The following is a 27,206-nucleotide window of genomic DNA, read 5'->3' on the forward strand; positions in this document are numbered from 1 at the left end:
CCGAATAATATTGAAGGCATACCACCACCACATTATTGACTATTTTGTCGGCCAGAACAAATAAAACACAAACTACTTTGAAAGATTTTGAATTATATATCTTATTCTGAAAATAGGCGTCTTGTGTACTCTTTGATATGTAAGCCAAACTGAAATGAATGTGCATCCCTCTTGGCCAAGCGTTTTGTAGTTAAATAAAAGACAGTAGAAATCAAATTGAATATCAAAATTTGAAAAAAAATTGATAAAAAAACGACAACTGAGGTTCTATTCTGATGTTAAATATGTTCAGAAATGGACACGGATTTTTTTTATTAATGTTTAAATCATGACTACAAAAGCACGCAGAAATCTAGCTATAGTATTCATGTGTAGCAGTTTTTATTAATGATTATTTTTGTATGAATTGTCTCGTACCTTCATAAAAACAATTCGTAAACTGGTGTGTTATTTTACACCTTTGAAACTGAAAATGATGTTCGAATATATGAAAATTAGTTCCTGTAAACTGCTGCCACGAGAATGTAATTTCTTGTTCCAGGCCATTTACTATATGTACCAGTGAATGGATCTGCCACAATCAATATGAGTGTATAGCGGTATACCAATAAGTTAGGCATGAAGTTTAAGGGTAGTGTATCGTAACTGTCGAAATGTGTTCCCGTATATCGCATATCATATTGCAAACCACCAGAAATAATTACACATCGTGTTGTGTTGTCTGGCATTGTCAATCTCTTTATCATGTCTCCTCTGACTAACAAAGCTTGTGGTTGTTGAGGTGCATATCCGACGTCAATATACGCTTCTCCTGGAATACACGAAAACATATCACTGAATGCCGCCGCACTTGCAAAATTCATTAATGTACTGAACATTTGAGTCGGATCAGTTCCAAGTTGTTGTGGTTGTCCTTGTACAGAGACTGTGTATGCTGCAATGGCAGTTGGATTCAAAGGATTGACGAGTTCGAAATCATAGAAGAATCCAGGTGTAATGATATCCCTATCATCAGTTGGCAGACTTATATTAATTAGCTTTTGACCATCAAATCCTACTATATGATAGCTCCCGTTATGATGCGACTTCGAAACCACAAAATAAGTTCCCCTGAAATATTAAAATGATAATAACAAGGATTTGTATAGTAAGTCTTACTATACAAATCCTTGATAATAATATAACTAAATAACTACGCTGTTTGATTGATTTGTACCGATGCTATACATACATATCGCGTTAAGTCTACTTTCATGCACAAAGACAATTTATAACGCCAAATAGACTTAGATGGACATTAAGAATATGTATGGGAATTTACATGAGTAAGCTTCTTTTATACACGTTGTATACTCAGAACGTATGTTGCCGATTCAATTGACGGTAACGCTTGCTTACCGATAACGATAACAAATGCTTTTAGATTTTTGTTGACACAGGTGCAAGAGATATGAGATACGAGTAAGGTTGGACAATTTTCCAAGCGCGTTGTATGTGTTGTTCTGTCTTGTATCTCACAAAACACCACAGTTATTTTGTTGATATATATATTATGCATGTCATTATGAAAGTGTTTAATCATGTCGTACCACAACCGCAAACCCGAACACGATTGAACACAAGAATGTTGCATGCATTTCTTTTGTATGAAGCTGTTTAAAACATTTAAATTAAGCCAGTTTTCAAATCATGTATTTGCCTTCCTTTCATTATTACAATACTAGAAATCACAAAAAAAACGCTGTCTTTCAGATTGTTTCAACCGTCGTTCTTGGAAATAAACTCACCATAGATACCAGGATTGAGATTTTATATTCGCGCTAGACGCGCTTTTAGTCTAAAAGTTAAAATGGCCAAAACAGTATGTATATATGAAACAACAACCTACGATCTACTATCTGGTTTTGGTTTTTAATATAGAGAATAATAAAAAAAAAGAATAGAGAAATATAGGCAACAAAACTGTCATAATTGTGACATGGTACATGCATTTTCTTTTGTAGAAAATGGTGGATTAAACCTGGTTTTATCTTAGGGTTTTATAGCTAGCTAAACCTCTCACTTGTATGACAGTCGCAAAAGATCCATTAAATTGACAACGATGTGAGATCAAAACAAACAGGCATAATAGGTAAAAATGTCAAACATAGGAATACAGTTGTTGACATTGTGTAATAACCTTATCCACGTTTTTAATTTTAACAAACGTTATCTATGTATTACTGTTAAATTATTAAGCCCGGGATTACGTTACCACAAATTACTTTAAACCCATACTTAATTCTTCCATAGAAATAAAGATTTGGTTTTAAAATTTTGTTGTTCCTGTAGAAAACGTATTTTAAACGGGATAACACATCCTCATTTCTACGGAGATGTCGTTTACTGTAAATTAATGAATGATCATGGTAAACTTATTGATCCTTTAAAAAAACTTATTCTTAAAAGTTACCAATTCAACACTAGTACCGTAAATATATCTTTGAATATTGTTTTTATTGGTTTTAAGGATTACTTTGGTGAGGTTTTGGCATTCGTACATGTGTCAAATTTTCAGACTCCTTATTATGTTTCCATACAAAATAAGGTAAAATATTTTGCCTCATAACACCCCCTGTGTTTGGTATACAAGATTCAATAGCTCATAAAAGGTCATTTACAAAAAATATAGCAGATTGTTGATTTTCTTTCTTTTGATTTGAGACCCAAATAATACCAATGCAAATATAAGGTTAAAGTCCGAGTCATCCTTTTCCCGCCATATTTTAAATATCAAATAACTAAAAAAGGAGCTCCATGACCTATCAACATTTTAACATCCTTGATATCGATTTTTATTATCAGTAAATTTAAAGAAACTAAATATTATTGTCATATATAAAGGCAACAGTAGTATACCGAGGTTCAAAACTTATATATCGATAGAAAAAAAATCCGGGTCGCAAACCAAAACCGAGGCAAACGCATTAAATATAAGAGAATGACATATACATATTCATGGATCTACAATTTGTCGATACATTATCTTGGCTTAGCACAAGGTCATATTTTTCTCTGACTGCTTATGACGTCCATTGGATGTTGGATGTGAACGGATTGATAATTTAGTCTTAGATGCATGATTTTGTTATCAGTTGTTAGTGACTTTGAACTAGCAGTCAGTAACTGCGAGTAGTCTCAGATCTGTACTGCACGTCCACTCTGTGTTTTTGTTTGATGTATTTTTACTTGTATTCATCTGATGAGTTTGGCCTTTAAAAAAAAAAAAAAATCATTATCAGTTCTTATATTGTACAGTTCCATCACTGTCCCAAGTTAGGGAAGTGTTAGGATCCTGCGAACACGTTTAACCCCGCCCCATTCTGTATGTATGTGCCTGTCCTAAGTCAGGAGCCTGTAATTTAATGGTTGCCGTTTGTTTCTGTGTTACATATAAGTTTTCGTTCATGTTTTGTACATTTATTAGGCCGTTAGTTTTCTCATTTGAATTGTTTTACATTTGTCATTTCGGGGCCTTTTATAGCTGACTATGCGGTATGGGCTATGCTCATTGCTGAAGGCCAAACGATGACCTTAAGTTGTCAATGTTTGTGTCATTTGGTCTCTTGTGTAAAGTTGTCTCATTGGTAATCATATCACAAATAAAAAAATACTTTAACACGTTATTAAGATGATAAACAACATCAGTCCCCAGAGGCTATACTTCAAGACCATCATATATTATTTTTGAAGTTGATACGGAATATTTTTTCACATAGCCTTGGTACCTTCGGATGAACTTTTTAAAGAAAAAGGAAGAGCAGTTCTTTGACATATTCCTAGATCATCAACTTTCTGCTCAGACACTGGTGGCATTTTGCAAAGTTTGAGTATCAGCTGCAAGCTCTTGAATACCGAATAAGTAGGGAGCTTTATAACCTTTATGCAAGTGAAGTTGGTATATTGCTACTAATTAGACAAGAGGAAATTGATGATTTTAAAATTAAAATTGTCTCGTTTGTGATAGATTCTGGTACTGGGATGATCGCACATGTCACATTCGAGGTATATGTATAAAAAATAAAGAGGAGGAAGCCGTGTCTGTTGTTTCTTTAATTTCTACTTTCGAGGATATATTAAGGGAAACCACTCAGAAAAGTTTGGATTATTAATGGAAAGATCGTCTTCAATATAGCTGAATGTAAAATTGAATGATCTGGCTTCTTTGATCTTATTGTTTATGAAAATTGTCTGGAAGGAACTCCGACTCATATGAAAATAAGAGGTCGGCAAGAAGAGGCGCACAGTTTGTCCCCCCCCCAAAAAAAACCCCCAAATATGTTGTGAATAAGAATCTCCAGCAAACTGATCACTTGTTCCTCGGTTAAGCATGTTTTACCTTTTTGTTCACTTTAATAAAATTTACCGTATAGCATATCAAAGTTATCAATTTATAGCGTATATGTTACCCTTTTAATGTAGAAAAGCGTTGCGAATTATTTCTTTTAGACGTTTTTTTTCAATTTCACATGGTGAATGGTGGTATACAGGTTTGAAAATTCAAAAGTTTTGATAGAACTAATTTCAGAAAAAGAACGAGATCTTTAAATTATCCAGCAGTTCTTTAGATTTTTTTTAGAATTCACATATGGTCACTACCACTACACGAGTAAACAGTTTCACAGTATTTCTGAAGACCCTACGATAGATTTTGTGTCAATGTAATTTGTTAAAACATGCAGATGAGCTGGAAATGTACCGTTGTATGTATGGAATTTTGTGAAGCTTAGGTATCCAATATAAACAAGGTAAGTCCTCCAATTTTCTTTTTAAATGATATGTTTTTGTATGTGAAATTACATGAGTGTTCTTTTATTTTTAATTCTTTTACAAGACACTCATAGTAGTCCGATTTACATACAAAGACAATATTATTTGAAGCTTTGTCCGTAGAAACAACAACATACTTATAATGAAGAGATGATAGATACTTCACAGCCTCTTATGTCGATTATTCACACAGATTTTCAATTTATGAAAGCGACTTTTTATCAAAGACCTGATTGTTTTGACCCATTCTGACAAAGTGTCAAGTTCTGCTTCTTCTCTATTATACCATGCTATGGCGAAGTAATTAATGGAATCCATAATGTTTTTTAAGTTATAGTTCCAATTGATGTGAGGGGGTTCTCTTGACTTACGAGCATGAGATATCTCTTTTCGGAGATGTTCATGTTGAATTAAGTTTAGATCTCCATTAATAACATGGCCAGAGGGGCTGTAAATATAAGGAGAGTGGAAACAGTTAAATGTCAAAGAAATTTGTATGTATCGTTTTAAATCATGAATTTGCAATGCCTGTTTAAAGTTAAATACTTTTGGTACAAATGTTTTGGGGTATTACTGTAGGATACAGTAGAAGTAAACTGATTTTGAAAATAAAGTAATGTTTTCATAATTATCAATTCCTTTATTGGTAAACTGGACTGAAAGGAATTTCCTCTTTTCCCTAAGTAAAGGTTCAGATCTTACTGGTTTAAAAAGACGAAAAAAGGCTACACCAGAAATTATACTGGCAAGTCTGTATATTGGAGAAAATGTATTTATCCATCTTTTGTCAAGTGCATATTTTATCAAAGATTTAAGAAAATTAACAGGGAGTGAAAAAAATAGGATAGTTCTAATGTAATGTAACATTACTAGCTGATGATGAATATGTGAGAGAAGACCAACAAAGGTCCTAGGGGGCGACACTAGTAGCCAGATTTAAGTCTGAAACGGTCATTTTGGTCTGATCAAGTGTTAATCGACCGACTTAATTTATTGCTAGGAAAAAACGTTAAGACCTGTTTAGACACTCAGACTCTGTTCAGATATACCATGTTTAGTCAGATCAGTCGTGTCAAGATAAACAAGACAGATTCTTCTAGCATTCAAATAAGACTTGATTAGATAACGTTCAGATCAAATAAGACCAAAGGTAAAAAAAACCTGTTTAGTTGCTGTAAGATCGTGTTCAGTCGTGTTAAGATTTTAAATATTTTGAATTAAACGGGCGACACTTAATCTGTTTTTGTATCAGGGGTTACTCCCCCTTTCTGAATTAAATTTTCATAGCTTGGATTTTATTCTTTTGTTGTCTTTTATATGAAACGCCGGAACTATCTTATAGTGTAAATATGTAATGTGTTTTGTCGCTTTGCCTTCACGTCCTGTCATTTCTTCTTTATGTTATGTGCAGATGCCTTTATTTCCTGACACGGCATCTCTGTGTTATGTCAAATTAGTAATTTGTTTGGTCAAATAATTGTATGATATGTCATTGCTAAACTTTGTTGTGTAAAATATGCATTATATTATGCTGTAACTACTTTATATTTTGTGAATACTTCGAAACTTTATGATCAACCACCTTTACATTCTCTCATATTTTATCTATGTTGTGTCTATTCTTCTTTTACCTAAGTCAGTTAATTATTGCGTCCTGTCTCAAGTGTTATTGTTATGTCAAAGGTTCTAAACGTTTTGCTTTGGTACACCTTTGTTCTATGTAAATCTCTTGATATTATAGTCTTTTGGCGTTATGTTGTGTTTATACATATTTTTTTATGTATCTCTAGTGAAAAATACAACACATCATGGTAAAGTTCCTAAAAAAATTGATACTCTCTGTGAGCATTCATTACGTCATGTGCAAATGCCTTTTACATTATGTGCAAACAACTAATACGTTTTGTGTAAACCTCGTTTACCTTATGTGCAAACATCGTTCACCATATGTGGTGCAAACATCGTTTACCTTATGTGCAAACACCTATTACGTTATGTGCAAATACCTATTAAGTTATGTATAAAAACTACATCATTATGTGCAAACACTATTACGTTATGTGCAAATACCGCTTACATTATGTGCGAACACCATGTAAGTTATGTGCAAATGCCTATTACAGTATGTCCAAACATCTATTACGTTATGTGTAAACACCTATTACGTTATGTCCAAACACCTATTACGTTATGTCCAAACACCTATTACGTTCTGGTAAACGCGTTTTTGACACATATTAAAACAAAACGCATCAATGATATGCATTATGAAAATGAATAAAATTAAAAGTTTGACCTTTCTATCAAACTGTGGATTTTTATAATTATATTGATTGTTGTAAAAATGCTATATACCTACAATGTATCTAGTTTTATGTGAAATTATTTTGCTCTACTTTAAGAGTGTGCGTTATGCATTCATGCTTTGAAAAGGAGTAGGTCCGGAAAGGACCGATTTTGGCCTCAAATTTCAGGTTCATCTGACAAAAGATTTTGACCACTTTTTAAACACTTAAGTGTCTATTTTATTTGAATTAATTAGTTTATGTGAAAGATTTTAACAGATTTAGTCATTAGAAACGATCCGATTCAAGCTAAAATATGAAAAATCTACCTAATATGCCGAAAAATGTCACTTTTCAGATGGTTTTTGGTCAAAAATGAAAGTGGCCGCATCCGTGTTCATCCTCAACCTTTATATATGTTATGTATTATCATACAATACAACTTACATTTCAATATTAAGGATGAACACGAATGCGGCCACTTTCGTTTTACACGAAAACCGTCTAAAATTTAACTAAAATGCTAGAATTATGAGGATTTCAGTAATTTAGCATGACTTAATGGTGCTCGTACCGGACATATGTGCATTGTATTGTCAAAAACAGCCCATATTTATGTAGCAGAAGCATTCTACTGTCCAATAAATAACTAAAGGTTTACATTTTAACAATTTTGTGAAACTGCTATATTTTGGGGCCAAAAAGGGGTCTTACTGAACTTACTCCTTTGTTCACTTTACTTGTTGAATTTTTAACAAATATACAGACACGACTCTAGTTTCCAAGAGGTGCAACCGAAAGGAACAATACGATATAAAAAGTAAGATGTGGTACGAATGCCAATGTGACAACTCTTCACAAGAGACCAGGATGATTTGATATTACTCTCCCAGTAGGGTTTTCATCTAGCGAGAAACGTGTACTATATTAATGCTACAAATATAATGATGTCTCCCACGATTCATGTAGCAGCTAAAGAATCATACAAAATGTTAAAGATTTTATTTTCGTTCATTTCCTTTAACAGTGGTGAATATTATTCTGAATAACCTTCCTAAGACTTATTATTTGCTCCGTCCCTGACAAGGCGTGTTGAGACGGGTTTGTGTCCTGAAAAGGGGTGTTCAGGTGACCCGCCCCTCTTATCTGACAATTTTGTTTTAAACTAACAGGGATGTTGGAAAAATTTGATCAAACAGGTAGAAGTGTGTAACAAAAAGCTGCATTTTCTCTAAAACAAAGTTGTTTTTTTTTCATATTAAAAACTGCCTTATCCTGTAATCCACAAAAATGACGCATACACATATTTCTTCTGAATGAAAGGGTTATCAGCCTTATTTCACCTTCACTGGCCATACTCGAAATTAAATCCCGCAACTTGAAACTCCAGAGAATGACTTTAATTTATCCGTATTTGGTCCGGTAACTTTTCGAACCGTGTCATCAAGAACGATACAAAAAAAATATATATTCTAGTAAATTGTTATTGTTTTCTTCTATTATTTCTTCTATTATTATTATTAAGTGATGTGCATATCGTTTCTTTTGTTGTCTATAAGAATAAATAAATAATTTTGTTGCTAAAATGGTAATCATAACATAATTTTCCCTTTGAAATTCAGAAAATAACTGACTATCTATAACAAAGATGTTGTATAAATGCCAATGAGACAATTCTCCACGAGAGACCAAATGACAAAGAAATAAATAACAGTAGATCCCCTTATGGCCTTAAACAAAAATAACCATACCGCATAGTCAGCTAATCTATTTAATTTTTTTACTCCATTTAATTTGTTCACCAGTTTTAAAAAAAATGGTTACAGTTAAGTAATTCGCTATTAGCTAGTTATTGTATACAAATAACAGGTAAACAACATTTTTTTTTGCTTTGTTTGTACATAAATTTTCCTGCTACCCGCTTCCATGTTGATCAATCGGTAATATGGATATTTCTTTCTTGGTAATAGTTCATTTTGGGTTTTCTTCGAGTCCGCGTTTCAATAATTGTAAAAATCAGAGACAATGGTTAAGATTTAAACAACTTATGCTCAAATACTAGGTGTAAATTGTAAACAATATATGTACATTGTCAGAAATATAAAATGTATTAGTTCTCGCTCCGAAACAGGAGAAAATTCGACAAGCCTCGCTTTTCGTCCTGTTTCTAAAGCTCGTACAAATAAATTTCACGTTTACTGACAAAGTACATTTTTAACCGATACATATTCCACAGTTGTTGATATGAATTTATCTTTTTGTTCAATATTTCAACGAATATCGTCGTATAAATTAGAAACATCAACTTATTTTCCGAACGGAGAGTCATAAATTCAATAAACATTATTGCGGGATATACGGTATAAACGGTTTGCTTCGATGCGTTTAGTTATGAATGCGAATGGTTCGATAAATATAGCTAATTACACAATTAATCCAAATGTTCATAAAAGGGATTTGCTGCACATCATTATTCTGAGAAATCTTATTTAAAAAATTCATACAAATATATATGTTATCATTCTAAAATAGTTACCGTTAAATACTGCCATTTTTAGATATATCGGTCACCTTTTTCTCGGCTACTGTTAAAGCGAGACGTTTTTTTTATTAGTAGCTAGCGATGCATGAAGTTCATATGATTCAATCAAAATTATCCTTAAAGTACGGAAACAATCTTGAATTGACGCAATCTTGTTCGCCTTGAAATCGACGTAACATATTTAGTCAAAATTCTTTTAAAAAAATCACCTATATAACGAAAAGAAAACTGTGATAGACTTTAACACGAAAGGGAAGGCTTACATTCTTCTGTAACTTTCCTACTACTGATTATAAATTAAGAAAATTCACTTGTCATGTTTTGTATTGTTGGAATATCGGAGTTCTCAAAATGAATCAAGATAAAATAAGGATAATAAGACATTTGTATAAAATATAAAAACCCTTGTTATATTCTATTACATTTTAAGAACATCTTTATGTTAAATATATGAATCAAAGTACTGAAGTACTGAACATCGGATGACCGCAAGTTCTTGTGGACGGTCACAAGCACTTGTCTCAGAAAACCAAATCACATCTCTTTACCTAAAAGTGACATTAAAGTACAGATATATATTTTTTCTGTGAGTGGATGATAAACTCAACCTCATCGTAGAAGTGATACAAATCAGTAAACTCTGTTATTTTTTTGTTATACATTATTTTAGTATTTATAAATAACAGTTACATGTATATATAATTTTCATCCATTTGTATATCATTCTATTGCACTATATTAATTATAATGACCGGGTACAATCTCAAAACGAAGGTTACGTAATGGAAATTTAGGCGACAGCAATACACATGAATGCCCTCACGGTCATCTGATGTAAAATGAATAAAGAAGTTGTTCATTAAGATATCATTAGACAAACAAACACACGGACCTATTTTTTTTTCTTTTTGATTTCTCATTCAATGACCATGCAGTGGCGGAACCAGAATTTTTGAAAATGAAGGAGCTGCGTTTGTTGGTTCTATAAGCAGTTTGATTAAGAGGGGCTCGGGACTCAGTTTTGCCAAAACTCCCTGCTAATTAAAAAAAAAAATACAAGATAAGAAGTGGCGAGAAAATATCTTCGTCCTCGGTCAATATAATCTGAATAGATGCATATATAATGTGTTGACCTTGTCAAAAGTCTATAATTCATAAATGTAAGTCGGCGCCTTACAAAACCATATGTTATGATTATGTATGCAAGATATGGCGACCTATGAAACGACCCGCTTGGTACAGATGAAAGAGAACAATTTACATATACAATAAATCACCAAGTTTTCGTAATATAGATAAACGGTCTAACTATAAAATCTCAAATCTGTCTCACAATTTGTAGATTTTGGCAAATAAATAGACCGTGTTTGTACTGACATTGTACAATCAAAGATGGCGGTATACCATGATTCTACCTTAAATAAGCTCATTAATTTACATCACTACAGGCTGGACTTTTCCTAGTCTTTGATGTTATCATTGCAACCATATGGCATTGCAGTACCTAGTTCCCTTATCCTGAAATTTTCTTTTTATTTTCGGAAATGAGTACTTAGTATAGGACTATTGTTGTGGTGATAAATTTTCTTGATGATGCGTATATTCATATATAAGGAATGATCATAATCCGGTTGATTAAAATGGTTATAAAGAACCATGAATTGCGAATCTTTATAATTAGACCGGTGTTGATTCATCCTTTTACGGAAAGTTTGTCAAGTTTCACCAACATAAAGTAGTCCACACAAAGTACATTCAATTCCGTGAACGAAATTTTCCGCAGAGAAGTGCAGAGGCTCAAAAGATTTAGTGTACTAAGTTTTTCCTGTTAAGTTACGGGTGAAATCAGGAGTCGTAATTAAGATATCACTCCTTTTCCATTTTTATGTTTACAAGAAGAAATGGTAGGTGTTGATTCACTTGTAGCAGTTGTCTTTAAACAGTCGAAAATATCAAAGGAACATGTGTTTTTATCTATGAACTGTATCGAATTGCTAAAGTAGAAATTACATTCTAGCTGAATATAAATATATATATTCCGAAGGATATTCACTGGAACACACAAATCAAATGCTACAGTGTTTTGTGTATCAGAAATATATCATACATTACCCGATTGTTATGCTTTTGTGTGCAGAATATCTATTATAAATATCTTGAATGATGAACGGTGAAATTTGGAAACAAAAGTGAAGTTAAACTCGGGCAAGAAAAACAAACAACAAAAATAAGGAGGAATTTTACACTAAAAACTATATATAATGATACAAACAAAATTTTCGGCACGCAAAAACAGGGTACAAATCATGTGTTTCGTAAGGGTAACTGATTTCTGATCTTATGTGTTTAAATTAAAATATTTAAGTTGTTACTTTTGCTTGCCGAAAAAAAGCCGGTTTAATCTGTTTCTGAAAAGATACTAACTATAACTTCACCCGCATAAGAGTAATGGTACATGAACATCAATCAGGCCGATTTTGTTAACCTTTGATATATCAGTCTTTACTTAAATTCACATTATAATAGTTTAATATGTGTACAAGTTTTTAGCTTATAAATCTCTATAGAGAACAACTAGTCATAACACGTCAAACGATGATCAACATCACTGATTTTATTCGATTTGGCAAATTTTTGGTAACTAGTTATATTAAAAGCATATAAGAAGGACATCGGTTACAATAACCAAAATTGCGTTTATCAATGGAAGCAATTCTATATCATGTCGTTTGGACACAAATTATTTCAAATTGAAGACCGATCTTCTTCGATGCAAAATTAAGCTAAAAAATGTAAAATATGCATTTTTTTATGTCAAAATGCTTGTAACAACAACATATTAACACCAGGAATGCCGATCCAAAATCTGGAGAGGTATCAAAATCCAGATGAGTAATCATACCAGACCGCAAACCGGGTGGGGGAGTGGGGCAACTTACAAGGTGTATACAAGGTGTATACTCCATACTAACACCATAATCATTTGAACTGCCAGCATGTTTTCGTTGGTGTTCATTATAAGCCAAGGTCTTTATATATGTTATGTATTATCATCAAATACAACTTACATTTCAATATTACGAATGAACACGAATGCGGCCACTTTCATTTGAACTAAAATGCTAAAATGACTTAATGATGCTAGAACCCGATATGTGCATTGTATTGACAAAAACAGCCCTTATTTATGTAGCAGAAGCATTCTACTTTCCAGTAAATAGCTAAAAGATTACAGTTTCACAATTTTGTAAAACTGCTATATTTTGGGGCCAAAAAGGGGTCTTACTGAAGCTACTCCTTTGGTTTATCTCCCAGATATTAATAAAAAATAAATCAAATAGGAAGTTTTATAAATGTTTCATGAAGATTGATAAAGTACTGGGTCTTAAATATGATGACTCAGCATAATTTTAGAGTTTACTGTATGCATATTTTACTTAAAGGCCTGAAAGCAAAAAAAATTAATAATATATGCATATTTGTAAGTTAGATTGTTTAGAAGTGCTTATATTTACTCTCCGCAGTCATTGAAACTCATTGAGGAAATTTGAGGCTCCAGGAAAAAAACCCCAGAGAAAATAGCCTGCACCCACGGTCATAAAACAAATGATTTAACTTGTAAATGCAATGATTTTTTGTTTATTTCAAAAGGTCTTTATATACAAACCAAAAACCCTCTTTTGGGGGAGATTTACAATATTCAACTATAATTAGTTTTGTTTGTATACTAGTTCCACGTCTGGCGTACTAAATTATAATCCTGGTATCTTTGATTACTATTTACACCACTGGGTCGATGCCACTGCTGGTGGACGTTTCGTCCCCGAGGGTATCACCAGACCAGTAGTCAACATTCAGGTGTTGACATGAATATCAATAATATGGTCATTTTCATAAATTTCCTTTTCCAAAACTTTGCATTTTACGAAAAACTAAGGATTTTCTTATCCCAGGCATAGATTACCTTCGCCGTATTTGACACAACTTTTTAGAATTTTAAATCCTCAATGCTCTGCAACTTTGTACTTGTTTGGCTTTATAAATATTTTGATATGAGCGTCACTGATGAGTCTTATGTAGACGAAACGCGCGTCTGGCGTACTAAATTATAATCCTGGTACCTTTGATAACTATTTACACCACTGGGTCGATGCCACTGCTGGTGGACGTTTCGTCCTCGAGGGTATCACCAGACCAGTAGTCAACATTTAGGTGTTGACATGAATATCAATAATATGGTCATTTTCATAAATTTCCTGTTTATGTTTACAAAACTTTGAATTTTACGAAAAACTAAGGATTTTCTTATCCCAGGCATAGATTACCTTAGCCGTATTTGGCACAACTTTTTGGAATTTTAGATCCTCAATGCTCTTCAACTTTGTACTTGTTTGGCTTTATAAATATTTTGATATGAGCGTCACTGATGAGTCTTATGTAGACGAAACGCGCGTCTGGCATACTAAATTATAATCCTGGTACCTTTGATAACTATTTACACCACTGGGTCGATGCCACTGCTGGTGGACGTTTCGTCCCCGAGGGTATCACTAGCCCAGTAGTCAACATTTAGGTGTTGACATGAATATCAATAATATGGTCATTTTCATAAATTTCCTGTTTACAAGACTTTGAAATTTACGAAAAACTAAGGATTTTCTTATCTCAGGCTTAGATTACCTTCGCCGTATTTGGCACAACTTTTTGGAATTTTAGATCCTCAATGCTCTTCAACTTTGTACTTGTTTGGCTTTATAAATATTTTGATATGAGCGTCACTGATGAGTCTTATGTAGACGAAACGCGCGTCTGGCATACTAAATTATAATCCTGGTACCTTTGATAACTATTTACACCACTGGGTCGATGCCACTGCTGGTGGACGTTTCGTCCCCGAGGGTATCACCAGCCCAGTAGTCAACATTTAGGTGTTGACATGAATATCAATAATATGGTCATTTTCATAAATTTCCTGTTTACAAAACTTTGAATTTTACGAAAAACTAAGGATTTTCTTATCCCAGGCATAGATTACCTTCGCCGTATTTGGCACAACTTTTTGGAATTTTAGATCCTCAATGCTCTTCAACTTTGTACTTGTTTGGCTTTATAAATATTTTGATATGAGCGTCACTGATGAGTCTTATGTAGACAGAACGCGCGTCTGGCGTACTAAATCATAATCCTGGTACCTTTGATAACTATCCTAGTTCTGATCTGTAGGTTGCATCTCATAGAGACAAAACTTAGGAATGTTACCAGTAAATATACATGTGAATATTTTTTATATTGAAATCTGTGGTAACCCTACAGTCGAGGCAGGGGTAGTTAAGAACTTTTCTGCAATGCCTTCATCAAGAACGCTCAAATCCAACTATTTGAAAAACAACCGATACAGTTTATAATCAGCCAATTTAAGAACGATTTGTTTTAAGTCATGTCAGTACTTTACTGAGCTAATGTTACAAAAGAAATGACCGTTTTGACTAACCTGAATTAAGTACGATATGATAATATTTGTTTTGGATGGTTGGAACTATATAAGGAGATTAATTGATCGGTATTTTGCATCATGCACGAATTTCCCGGGTTACTTTTTGTTTTTGTTTTGTTTGTTACATTGTAGATTGATGGATTTTTTATTGAGCGATTGTTTTATAATGTAAAGAGACCAATATTTCATGATAATCGGTCATTTATTGCTATGATGTCCAGCGTTCCATACATAATAAAGGCAACAGCAGTATACCGCTTTTCGAAAATCATAAATCGATAGAGAAAAAAAACCCCAACACATACGGGTAACAAACTAAAACCTAGGAAAACATATCAAATATAAGAGAACTACGAAATAACAGAAACACAACACTAAAATGTAACACACACATAAACGAGCCATAATATAGCAATGGCCATTCTCCTGACTTGGTACAAGATATTTCAAGAAAAAATTGTGGGTTGAACCTGGTTTTGCAGCTTGCCAAACCTCGCGCTTTAATGGCAATGTTAAATACAACATTGAAATGAAAACATTACATGACTACAGGACTACAGTACAAATGAATGCCAGATCATAAGGCAAAATCAAGGGTACTTGATTCAAATGATTTGCAACACGTGACTTTGTCCCTATTGATCAAATTACCTCCCTTATCTTAAGATTGATATATAATTTATTATTATTAGATTTGCGGATAATCCAGTCCTTTTCCGTCATGTATCTTAAACTAAGCTATCTTTAATAACTTCCCTTGTTAATTCTGTTTCTGTGTAATTCTAAGGGAAAATGCTTAAAATTTGACTTTTAGAAAAGAGGTAAGTTAAAAGTTATTTAACTTTGAAATTCAACCTACAAGGTGTTTCCCTGTATGCGAACAAATTACAAACAATATCTTCTTGCATATGTATTTCTGTTTTGAATTTTGCTATTTTATGATTTTCCGTCATTTTATATCATCTTATATAGCAATTATACTATGGTTGCGCTTCCGATTTTTAAACTAAAAAGTCCAAAAGATTTCAGAGTATACAATGTCCATTTGTTCACGGACTGAAGACTTAAAACATGTACAATTCACCTTTATGCGAACAAATTGTTTATTCGACATATGTATTGGCATATTGACATTTTTATTTAAGGGGCTTATATAATCCTGTTGTAATGGCTGCCGTCATAATAAGGAAAAATGGCCGCTATGCAAATTAGCAAATTACCCCAAATTTTGCCAAGTGAACATTCAGGTCAAAGAAATACACAAATAAACATTACAATAGGACATTTCGACATGCTTATAGGTATCAAAGGTACCAGGCTTATAATTAAAGACAACATACGTTCGTTTCGTCTACATAAGACTCAACAGTGACGCTCAGATTAGAATAGTAAAGAAAGCCAAACAAGTACAATGTTGAAGATTATTGCATTGGTGACCCAAAATTCTAAAAATTTGTGCCAAATACGGCTAAGGTTATCTGGGATGAGAAAATCTTTATTATTTAGAATAATTCTTTATTTTGCAAACAGTACATTTATAAAAGTGACCATATAATTGATGTTTATGAAAGAAGGAAATGATGACTTACCAGAGAATAAAAACAAACACGTAAAACAAAAAACCGAAGAACATAAAACAGTACACAATTACCTAAGTCATGCATTATTTATTTTGTAGCGTCACTATTAGTCTATTTATACCATGCATTATATATTTTTTCTTTCTTCGAAATGTTTAAATTTGTGTGCAACCCTACTTGGGATTCAATATAAGCATTGCCATCTTTCGGTTACAAAACAAATTTTGATACCGGGCTTGGCCAAAGTTTTCCTAAAAAACAGTTATCATTTAAAAAATAGCTCTTATCTTGTCAATTATAAATGCTGAAAATAGAGGGTTGGGATTCAGGGATTTGACAGGATATCTTTTAGTGAATGGAAGATTAATTTACACTTTTGGCAGTACAGCATGAAAAGGCAAAATTTCCCCTCTTTCCCCAGGTTGTCCCCTTTTGTTTATTAATACAGTAAGTCAATTTCAAGGGTAAACTAATTGATGTGTCGTGAAAATATTTGCACACGACTGATGTCTATGCTTTGTCCTATATTTTGAATTAAAAAGAATCAGAGCACAACTGCATGTGTATATCTAATCCGATATTATAGACAAAATGCGCGTCTGGCGTAAGAATAAAATTTAATCCTGGTATCTGTGATGAGTTTATTCTAATCTTAAAGAAGGGTTCATTGGTCATTTTTCCTATTTTATATATCATGTTTTCGTTTTGAAAGACACTCTGTGTTTGAATGGCACATCTCAACAAATTTTGATTTTCAAATAAATACCGAATATTTGTCATTTGTACAAAGGAAAAAATATGTATTTAAATCAACATGTTAAGTGGGATCAAGTTGTACGCTTACGAGCGACTACAATCAAACAAAAAGACATCAATCACAGCTCGTGTCTTCAACAATTGATAATAGTAATCTCTGAAGTAAATTGCGAAGAAAAAGACCTGTCAAAACATATTCGATGTTAAAAACTTTATGATTTAACATAATACAACAAAATTACTTATTCACAACTGATCAAGAAAACTAACAAAACGAATATGTGTATAGTGATTAAGATTATAACACAACGGGACTGCTGTATCCCAATTGTTGACATTTTTATTTATTATGTCTGTTTCTTTTTCTCACACATTGTTGTTTACATAATGGAAGTCTATGCGACTTTTATACAAGTGAGAGGTATAGCTTGCTGTAAAACCAGGTTTAATCCACCATTTACTACATGAGGAAATGCCTAGACCAAGTCAGGAATGTGATAATTGTTCCCATTTGTTAGATGTTATTGGCCTTTTGATTTTACCATTTGTTTAAGGACTTTGCGTTTTGAATTTTCCTCGCAGTTCGGTATTTTAGTTTCTCTACTTTTTCATATAGTAAATTCAGTGTTTGGAAATGCACTTAAAATTTAAAAAATACGGTATATTAAAAGACAAAAGCAAGTACAAACAGTAAATTAAATTATATTATGTCGTATAAAACAACGACGGCATTTAGTAAAAGCTAGTTCAAAGTACTGATTTTTTTTTAAATAGATTGAATTCTAAAACAAACAGAAGAAAACCCTTATGTTGATTTATATGTGTCTTCATTTTGTTTATTGCATTGGATTATATCATATAGTTTATAACCTTAATCATACCTGAATAAAAATTACTTCCGCAAAAGTGCTGTAATTGAAATGACACATGATAAAGTTGCTGTTTCCGAAACGCTTCTCTTGATTTACCGTCATCATTCTAGTAGGGGTGTTCAATAACCTTGAGGATTTGTACGGTCGGTATAATGACATTGGCATAGTTTTTGCAAAATATACTAAATTCAATGACATAATACTTACACTTGAGATCCTGGAGACAATTGAGTCCCTGTACACATTTGAGACCCAGCTGGAAATGACATTCTTGAAGAATTGACTTGAATATCTGTAAGCAGTACATTTACATGTCAAGTTTAAAAACCATTACAAGTGCAGCATATTGGACAGTTAAAGAATTGTCACTCTTTTTATTTGATAAGAAACGTTTCCCTTGTGCATATTCTAGTATTTTCCTGTCAAAGATTTAACATTCATTTAATGTCAATACTGTAAAATTGAGAATGGAAATAGGGAATTTGCCAAAGATACAACTCCCCGACCATAGAGCAGACTTTTCCTGACTTGTGCTGAAAAATTCGACATACCTAGAATTGCACATTAGATCACACTGGTTCCCAAAGGTTTGGTAATACAAGAACAGGTACTTCTGATCTGAACAATAGGGCAATTGTGTCCTTCTTATTTGATTTCATATATTGTTTTTTTTTATTGAAAATATTAATGGTTCTATGGTTATTTTTCAAGTATGCATAACCAAATAGTTCATTCGTAATGTAATAATCTGAGGTAACTATGTATCGTTATTTCTGACTTCATTTTGTAATTTAAAATCAATTAAATAAAAACATTATATCATTATCACTTCAAAGTTATAGCAGTTTGAAGGCCTATATCCGTACTCGACTATACTGATTTTTACTCGACAAGTCTGAAATTTACCTAATTTTACTAGCCTGTACTCTGAACAATGCACGACAGTCTGAACTTGATCTCGACATTTACTCGACCAGTACTTATTTATTATAAATGACATGTGTAAAACAATTCAAACAGGAAATCCAACGGTCTAATCTATATAAAAAACGAGAAACAAGAAACACCGATGAAACACACCAACAAAAAACAACCAATAAACAACAATAAACAACAGGCTTCTGACATGAGAACAGGTGCATACAAATGCAACGGGTTTAAACGTTTCAACTGCCAAACTTTACCCTAACCTGAAACATTAGTGTAACATTACAATATAAAAAGAAACACTATGAAATATCAATAAATATATATACAATAGTATAACGTAGACGGTACAGGTAGTAATAATAATTAAAAAGATTTAAGAACAGTATCAATAAGACAACTCTTACCTGGGACAAAATGGTGTTTAATTAAACAACGTATTTCCATATTTTTTTTCAATTTTTTATCAAAATCATTTCAATTTAACCCTCTACAAATCTTAGAGTAAACTTGTTATCTAAGACCAAAAAAATGAACAAAACAAAAGGAGAATATCTTCGTACTATTGGTTCACAATGTATCTGAAGTTCATACATGACTCTGTGTACTCAACTCTGATGGCAGCAACACAGGGCCATCTGACAGGTAAAACTTTGATGTTGACAAGACAACTAAATTTTGACCATTTTTAACTAAAAGAAGCCTGACTTGATGTTGGAACTGATACAATTAACAATTTATGACAATGATATGATAAACAATATATCAGTATATTAACTATTGCTTACAGTGGAGATCACTTCTAACCTCTCATTAGAACTGTCAGAATATTCTGTCATAGAATTGTTCTAACCTGTCCTAAAACAGTTCTACCCTAGAACTGTTCTAAGTAGAACTGTCAGAATCAGTTCTAGGTAGAACTGACTAAATCAGTTCTAGGAAGAACTGTCAGGATGAGTTCTAGGGTAGAACTGTCAGGATCAGTTCTAGGGTAGAACTGTCTAAATCAGTTCTAACAGTGGAACTGTCAGCAGAACTGACTAAATCAATCAGGACTGTAGAACAGTTCTAAATGACGTCACTGCAGTAAGGGAACTTTAGAATTTAGAAGAAATAAATCACTTCCAATTACTTTGCTATATAATAGCAGATTTTCTATATTTTTTACTGATCAAACGTTACATGTACGATCATGTACAAATATCGAAGTGAATAGAAGGTTATCCAACTCATCGGAGAATTCTTTTTATAAGATTGCATACGGAAACATCATTGTTTACGTTTATTCGTTCCCCGTTTTTAACAGGCTCTTCCTAAATTAACTCTGCATTTAATTCATGGAATTTTAATCGCAATTTACCAATGTTTGCCTTGGATTTACATTCATTTAAGATTCTATTTGACAAATGTTCAAACGAAAATTGTACAGTGGATGAATTATGGGATATTAATGAAAAAAGTGTTGTATAACGTAAAAAAACTATATAGTTTGCACCATCTCGTTAATTTAGCCAGACCTATCCATAACGATTATAAATGATATCTGGGAGTATGGAACTCAGAAAAATATACTCGATTTGACCATAAATGAAACATTTGCCCCTGAACGTTCGGCTACAAACAAAATCATGCTTTCGTCTTTGCCTTCTTCAAACTATATTAACAGTATACTATTCCAAGCAGAGAACTTCCCATACATGTACTTTTTATTTTATTTTTAAAATAAAGTATATGAATCAGTCATGTAAGTGTAGGATAATGCCGTTAAATAGTTTTGTTAAAAAACAAAACCATCACGAATTACTGACTTAAAAAGTCACTTTAGTGACGGTTCATTATTATGGATACTAAGAGAGGAAATAACGGTGCGCTAAATTCTTAGATATGGTATAAATACACTTGTCGCTATTTGTCTGCCATTACTGGATGTCACACAGGTTCACGTAAAATGTTGACGTCATAAAACAAAATATCTGACGCCACAATGGAAAAATGATTGTTGTATGCTTCAAAAGTTCAAGAGGCCGGGTCAGCCAGGATTAGCGATAAGGTGTATTGTGTTTCAAAGTTGGCGTCATTTTTATCATACGATCCGTCCTCACATAGAAATATTATTGGTTTACAATGAGGCCTTATATATTTACATGATAAAGTGTAAATAAGTTCAGTTTTGGTTGATGCGGTCAAAAAATTTTGTTAAAACGACTCTGTCACTCAGTCTGATATATCGAAACTACTGAAATTTGTTTACAATTCAATATTTTGAATAAAAAGAGGACTTGCTGATACTCTAAATTGATGTGGAAATTTTTTTGTAGCCAAAAAAGAGGGACGAAAGATACCAAAGGGACAGTCAAACTCATAAATCTAAAACAAACTGACAACGCCATGGCTAAAAATGAAAAAGACAAACAAACAACAGCACACACGACACAACATAGAAAACTAAAGAATAAACAACACGAACCCCACCAAAAAACTAGGGGTGATCTCAGGTGCTCCGGAAGGGTAAGCAGATCCTGCTCCACATGCGGCACCCGTCTTGTTGCTTATGTGATAACAAATCCGGTAAATAGTCTAATTCGGTAGGTCACATTCAGGAAAGGGAAGGGGATTGTAGTTACGACGTAAGGAACATATCCGATATCATTTGTGATACGGTTATTCCATAACGGTCAACCAACTCGTGATGGCGTCCGTAAAATTTACGAAGGGATGATTTCAACTTCACCATTTGGAACTCTTGGTTTAATAGCTTTCTTGTGAGCAGCAACCCTCTATCAAGAAAATCATGATAGGAAATGCAAGCACGGGAATATCGTATCAATTGGGAGATATATACCTCGTATGCAGGTGCTGCTGGAATGTTGCTACTTAGAAATGGAAAGTTCACAATTGGAAAGCTGAAATCATCTCTTTTGTCGTAAAGTTTTGTTTTCAACCGACCCTCATTGTCAATTTCTAGATGTAAGTCAAGATATGAGGCCGACTTAACTGTATCTGTAGTATCCTTTATCACTAGCTCGATTGGATAGATGCGTTCCACATAGTCACCAAATTTTGAATTATTTAGTGAAAGAACATCATCTATATAGCGAAAAGTAGAGTTAAAGGATAGTGCTAACTTCTTATCTTTCTTCCTAAGAAGTTCCTGCATGAAGTCAGCCTCATAATAATAAAGAAACAAGTCGGTAAGTAGAGGGGCACAGTTTGTTCCCATTGGAATGCCGACAGTCTGTTGAAAAAAACACGTCCTCCGAACGTAACAAATATGTTGTCAATCAAGAAATCAAGCATCTTGATAATATCAGTTTCAGAGAATTTTTTGTTCGAATCAGAGTGATCCTTTACAAAGTAGGATTTATCCCTCCCTAAGACAAGATACTTGTATCTACGTTGGCCATTCTTTTTTACGAAGCAAAGCAATACCAACTCTTTCAATTTGTCTTTTAGTTTGGAATGTGGAATACTAGTGTACAGAGTAGAAAAGTCAAATGTTTTAATACTGTAACAAGATGAAAGAGAGTTAGATTGTATGTACTCTAAAAGATCTTTGGAATTTTAAAGTATCCACATCTGATTCACGCCCCCTCTAGAATAGGCAGTTTCACAATAACTTTGAAGCCCGTCTTTGATTGCTGATAAAATAGATGTTAATAATTTAGAAAGAGGTTTCATGGAGCACTTGGAAGACCCAGCAATATACCGTTGTTTGTAAGGACACTTATGTAGTTTTGGTATCCAATACAGTGATGGCAGATCCAGTTCTTCATCTTTGGTTGAAATTCCAAAGGAACACAGAACAGACCTATGATTATCCAGGATTTCCTCTTTGGTAAGTGTCGTGAGGGTATATGTTGAGTTTCCAAGTGAATTGTCAATACCTAATACGTTTATCAAGCAGTTAATGTAATGAGTTTTACATACAAAAACGATATTGTTTGGGGCTTTGTCTGCGGGGACAACAACATATTTGTCATGGAGGTAGGATAGGTGTTTTGCAACATTTGGGTCTTTAAAGATTGACGTAGCACGGGCATTGATAGACCCATTCAGTTTCTTAATTCTGATTTGTATCAACGACCTCACTGCCTTAATCCATTCGGAAAGAGTGTCTACGTCTTCCTTCTCGCGCTTAGCCCATTGTCTGGCATAATCCTCAACTGAATCCATCAAAATTTTAAAGTTGAATTTCCAATTGATGGATTTAGGCTCACGATATTTCGGACCTTTCGATAACACATTTCGTAGAGAAGTGTTATTAACAATGTTGAGGTCACCGGTAATAACGTGGCCAGCGGGATTATATGTGAATTGGGAACTAGCACAAGTGCAATCGGGAGGTTTAGACTTGAAGTCGTCAATATCGAGATCCTACAAAACGTGTTTGTAATTGAAAATTTTAGTTGCAATAGGTTTGGTATAGGTATAAGAAATGATTGGTACAGACTGGTCTTTGAAATAAGGAGGTATTTTCGATTGAACTAATTTATGATGAAGGATATTGCCTAAGTTGACGCCATCGATGCCTTTGTTGGCAAAGGAAAGATTAAGGAAAGATCTTTTCTCTTTTTCATCTTTGCCAATGCGGACTGGCTTGAAAAGTCTCTGACTTGCAATATCCGAAATTATAGCTGTAATTTCATGTGTTCCAATATTCATTAATATTGCTGTCATTTGAATTATACAATCCTTCATAATATGTATTACTATAAGTGATTTAGTATGCGGCTATATATATATTAAAATTTACATAACAAAGTGTAAATATGGTCAGTTTTGGTTGATGCTGTCACATATGGTCAGTTTGCAATTGGTTGATGCTGTCAAATATGGTTAGTTTTGGTTGATGCGGACAAATAATTTTGTTATATTCATGAGTCAGTCTGAGATATCAAAACTACTGAAATTAGTTTACGATTCAAAATTTAGATTAAAAAGAGGACATGCTGGCACTATAAACTGATGTGAGCATAATTTTGTTTTCCAATATTGCCTTCATTTTTATTAAAAAATCCATCCTGATATAAAAATATAAGTGATTTATTTGCGGCTATTAAGATTGACATCATGTACATAATAAAGTGCAAATATGGTCAGTTTTGGTTGATGCGAACAAATTATTTTGTTATACCAGTCAGTCTGAGGTATGAAAACTACTGATATTTGAATAAAAAGAGGACATGCTGGTATTCTAAATTGATGCAAATGAAATTAGGTAGCATTGTGTTCCAATATATTTCTATCATTTGTATTTTCATGATTTTACAATCAAAAAAAAATTGTGGTCATTGATTTCCAATATTGTAGTTATTTATATACTACAGTCCCTCTTGACCTAAAATTATAACTGAATTACTGTGCAGCTATTTAGATTAACATAAAAAAAAGCAAATATGGTAAGTTTTGGTTGAAAAGATTTTATTACACGACTCAGTCTGAAGTATGAAAACTACTGATATTTGTTTATGATTCAATATTTTGAATATAAAGAGGACATGCTCATTGGCGGATCAAGGGGGGGGGGGAGTCCAGGAGTTGGAAACCCCCTTTTTTACGATCAATGCATTTGAAAGGGAGCATATAGTTGGAACCCCCTTTACTCATGGTTGGACCCCCCCTTTTAAAATGGCTGGATCTGCCCCTGAATGCTGGCACTATAAATTGATGCGAACAAAATTGTTTTCAAATATTGTTGTAACTTGTATAGTACAGTCCTTCTTGACCTAAAATTAAAACTGAAGTACTGTGCAGCTATATAGATTTGCAGAAAGAAAGAGCAAATAATGTCAGTTTAAATTGGTGTGGTCAAAATTTTTTGTTAAACAGGTCCGTCCGAGGTATGAAAACTACTCGTAAACAGATATCACATTTGGTTATTGAGGTCAGGTAATTTTGTTATGTGATATGAGCTATCCTGAGTCCCGGAATAACAAATGTAAAACAATTCAAATAATAATCCCCCCCATAATACTTACGGCCTAATTCAGTTATGTACAAACAAATAAAGAAAAACAAATAAATTATGTAACACATCAACAAAAGAAAATCACTGAATTACGGGCTCCTGACTTGGAACAGGCATATACATGCAGAATATGGCGGGGTTAAACATGTTCTCTTGCCGATTATAAATCGGAAATAAAACCGGCAAAATAGCAAAACTCTATATAATATTAATCGCTATTTTGCCGAAGTCTTTATATTTAGACAAAGATTTCGTAAAACTTATAAATCAATTCTAGCCGTAGAGTTTATAAATCAATTTAAGCCGTAGAATTTATAAATCAATTTTGGCCGTAGAATTTATAAATCAATTCTAACCGTAGAATTTGAAATCAATTCTAACCGTAGAACTGTTCTAGAAGTAGAACTGACCAAATCTTTGGTCAGTTCTAGCTAGAAATGTCTAAAACTGTTCTATGATACAACTGTCAGGATAAGTTCTAGGAAGAACTGTCCAAATCAGTTCTAGGTAGAACTGACCAAATCAGTTCTAGCTAGAACTGACTAAAAGGTGTCAGGCTGACAGTTCTACGTAGTACTGTCCTAGAATAGTTCTCCTGATAGATTCTGACAGATTTAATGAGAGGTTAGAAGTGATCTCCACTGCATTGAAATGAAAGGAATGATATAAATTCAGTCACGAAAAACAGCCGTAGCTCGACCTATAATGGTTTACTTTTATAAATCATTACTTGGATGGAGAGTTGTCTCATTGGTTCTCTTACCACATCTTCCTATATCTATATGTTATGCAAAATGATCTTCTTTTTTGTAGAATATGTTATCATACCAATAAATCAGGTAATGACACAAATACATATGTTGTCTGTTTTCCGGAGCTATGCGTTTTTCTGGAATAACGTTAACGTGGGAGACAATATTTTTGAATTTCACCCTCTTGTGAGGACCAATTAATCAATAATCTTAATGACAATGAATTGAATTTACAATCAAGGAGTTAAACTCAATGCTTTAGTTCTACGTTTTTGCACAGAATTGTTTAAATATGAAATATCTATTTCACAGATGACCACGTATAAGTTCCTTTTGTGGTAACCACAATTACGTCATTTTTGCCCCGAATATGACCTACCAGATTAGTTTTAACTGGATGAATAATAATATGAGCAACGAAATTTGTGTCTAATGTGGAGAAAGATCTGCTTACCCTATCAGACCACCAGATATTTCAACAGATTTTGGTGGGGTTCGTGTTGCTCAGAATTAAGTTTTCTATATTGTATTTTATATACTGTTGTTTGTCTTTTTTGGTTTTTAGTTTTTAGTCATGGTGGTGCCAGGTTTTTTTTAACGATCTATGAGTTTGTATGATTCTTGTATCTTTCTCCTCTCTTTCATAAGTTCTTTTTATGTTTTGCTCTCCATCCTTGACCCTTTTTCATAGGTTTGTTTTGTTTAGACGATTTTGTAGCGGTGTTTAATGTCTAATGTTCTAGAATTTCCTCGGATGTGATAATTCAATTTGCAAGTAATTTTGACTCTTACCTGATATCGAGTTATGTATGTAAAACTCCTGATCGGCTTTTAGAGTTAAAATCAATAGGTCTTCAAAACGTATTCAAAATGGCTACTATGAGGAAATGATTAACTATTATTATACACATACTACTTTTATTCTATATTTAATTTTTCAGTTTAAAGATCATTATGCACACGGTAAAAAATCTCCATTATTTGAAATATGATCCTATATCCTTTTTGTTTTTAAAGAAAGAGATATTGATTTTATCAATTTATCTAGTGTATTTAATGACTCTACCCTGCAAAACATTATTCCTCCATATTGATAATACAGAACCACCTATTATGTTATACACGTACACAAAACACACTAGAAGTTCAATTTGAATTATACGTCGGTAACATCAGACATCAATGTAGAAAATAATACTCCTTTAACTTAAAACTGTCAGT

The 27,206-nt window shown here is 33.1% G+C and overlaps 1 long non-coding RNA gene across 1 annotated transcript; it reads right to left on the reverse strand.

The window, feature by feature from the left end:
- Positions 1-295: 295 nt before the first annotated feature.
- Positions 296-26,869, reverse strand: LOC143059683 (uncharacterized). Its single transcript, XR_012973554.1, has 3 exons — positions 26,778-26,869; positions 18,546-18,630; positions 296-1,110 (listed from the first exon to the last, which is right to left on the reverse strand). It is a non-coding gene; the product is annotated as an uncharacterized LOC143059683 (long non-coding RNA).
- Between the last annotated feature and the right edge of the window lie 337 nt (positions 26,870-27,206).

This window comes from Mytilus galloprovincialis, chromosome 14 (assembly GCF_965363235.1).
Source record: "Mytilus galloprovincialis chromosome 14, xbMytGall1.hap1.1, whole genome shotgun sequence".
In the NCBI taxonomy this organism is placed as follows: Eukaryota; Metazoa; Mollusca; class Bivalvia; order Mytilida; family Mytilidae; genus Mytilus; species Mytilus galloprovincialis.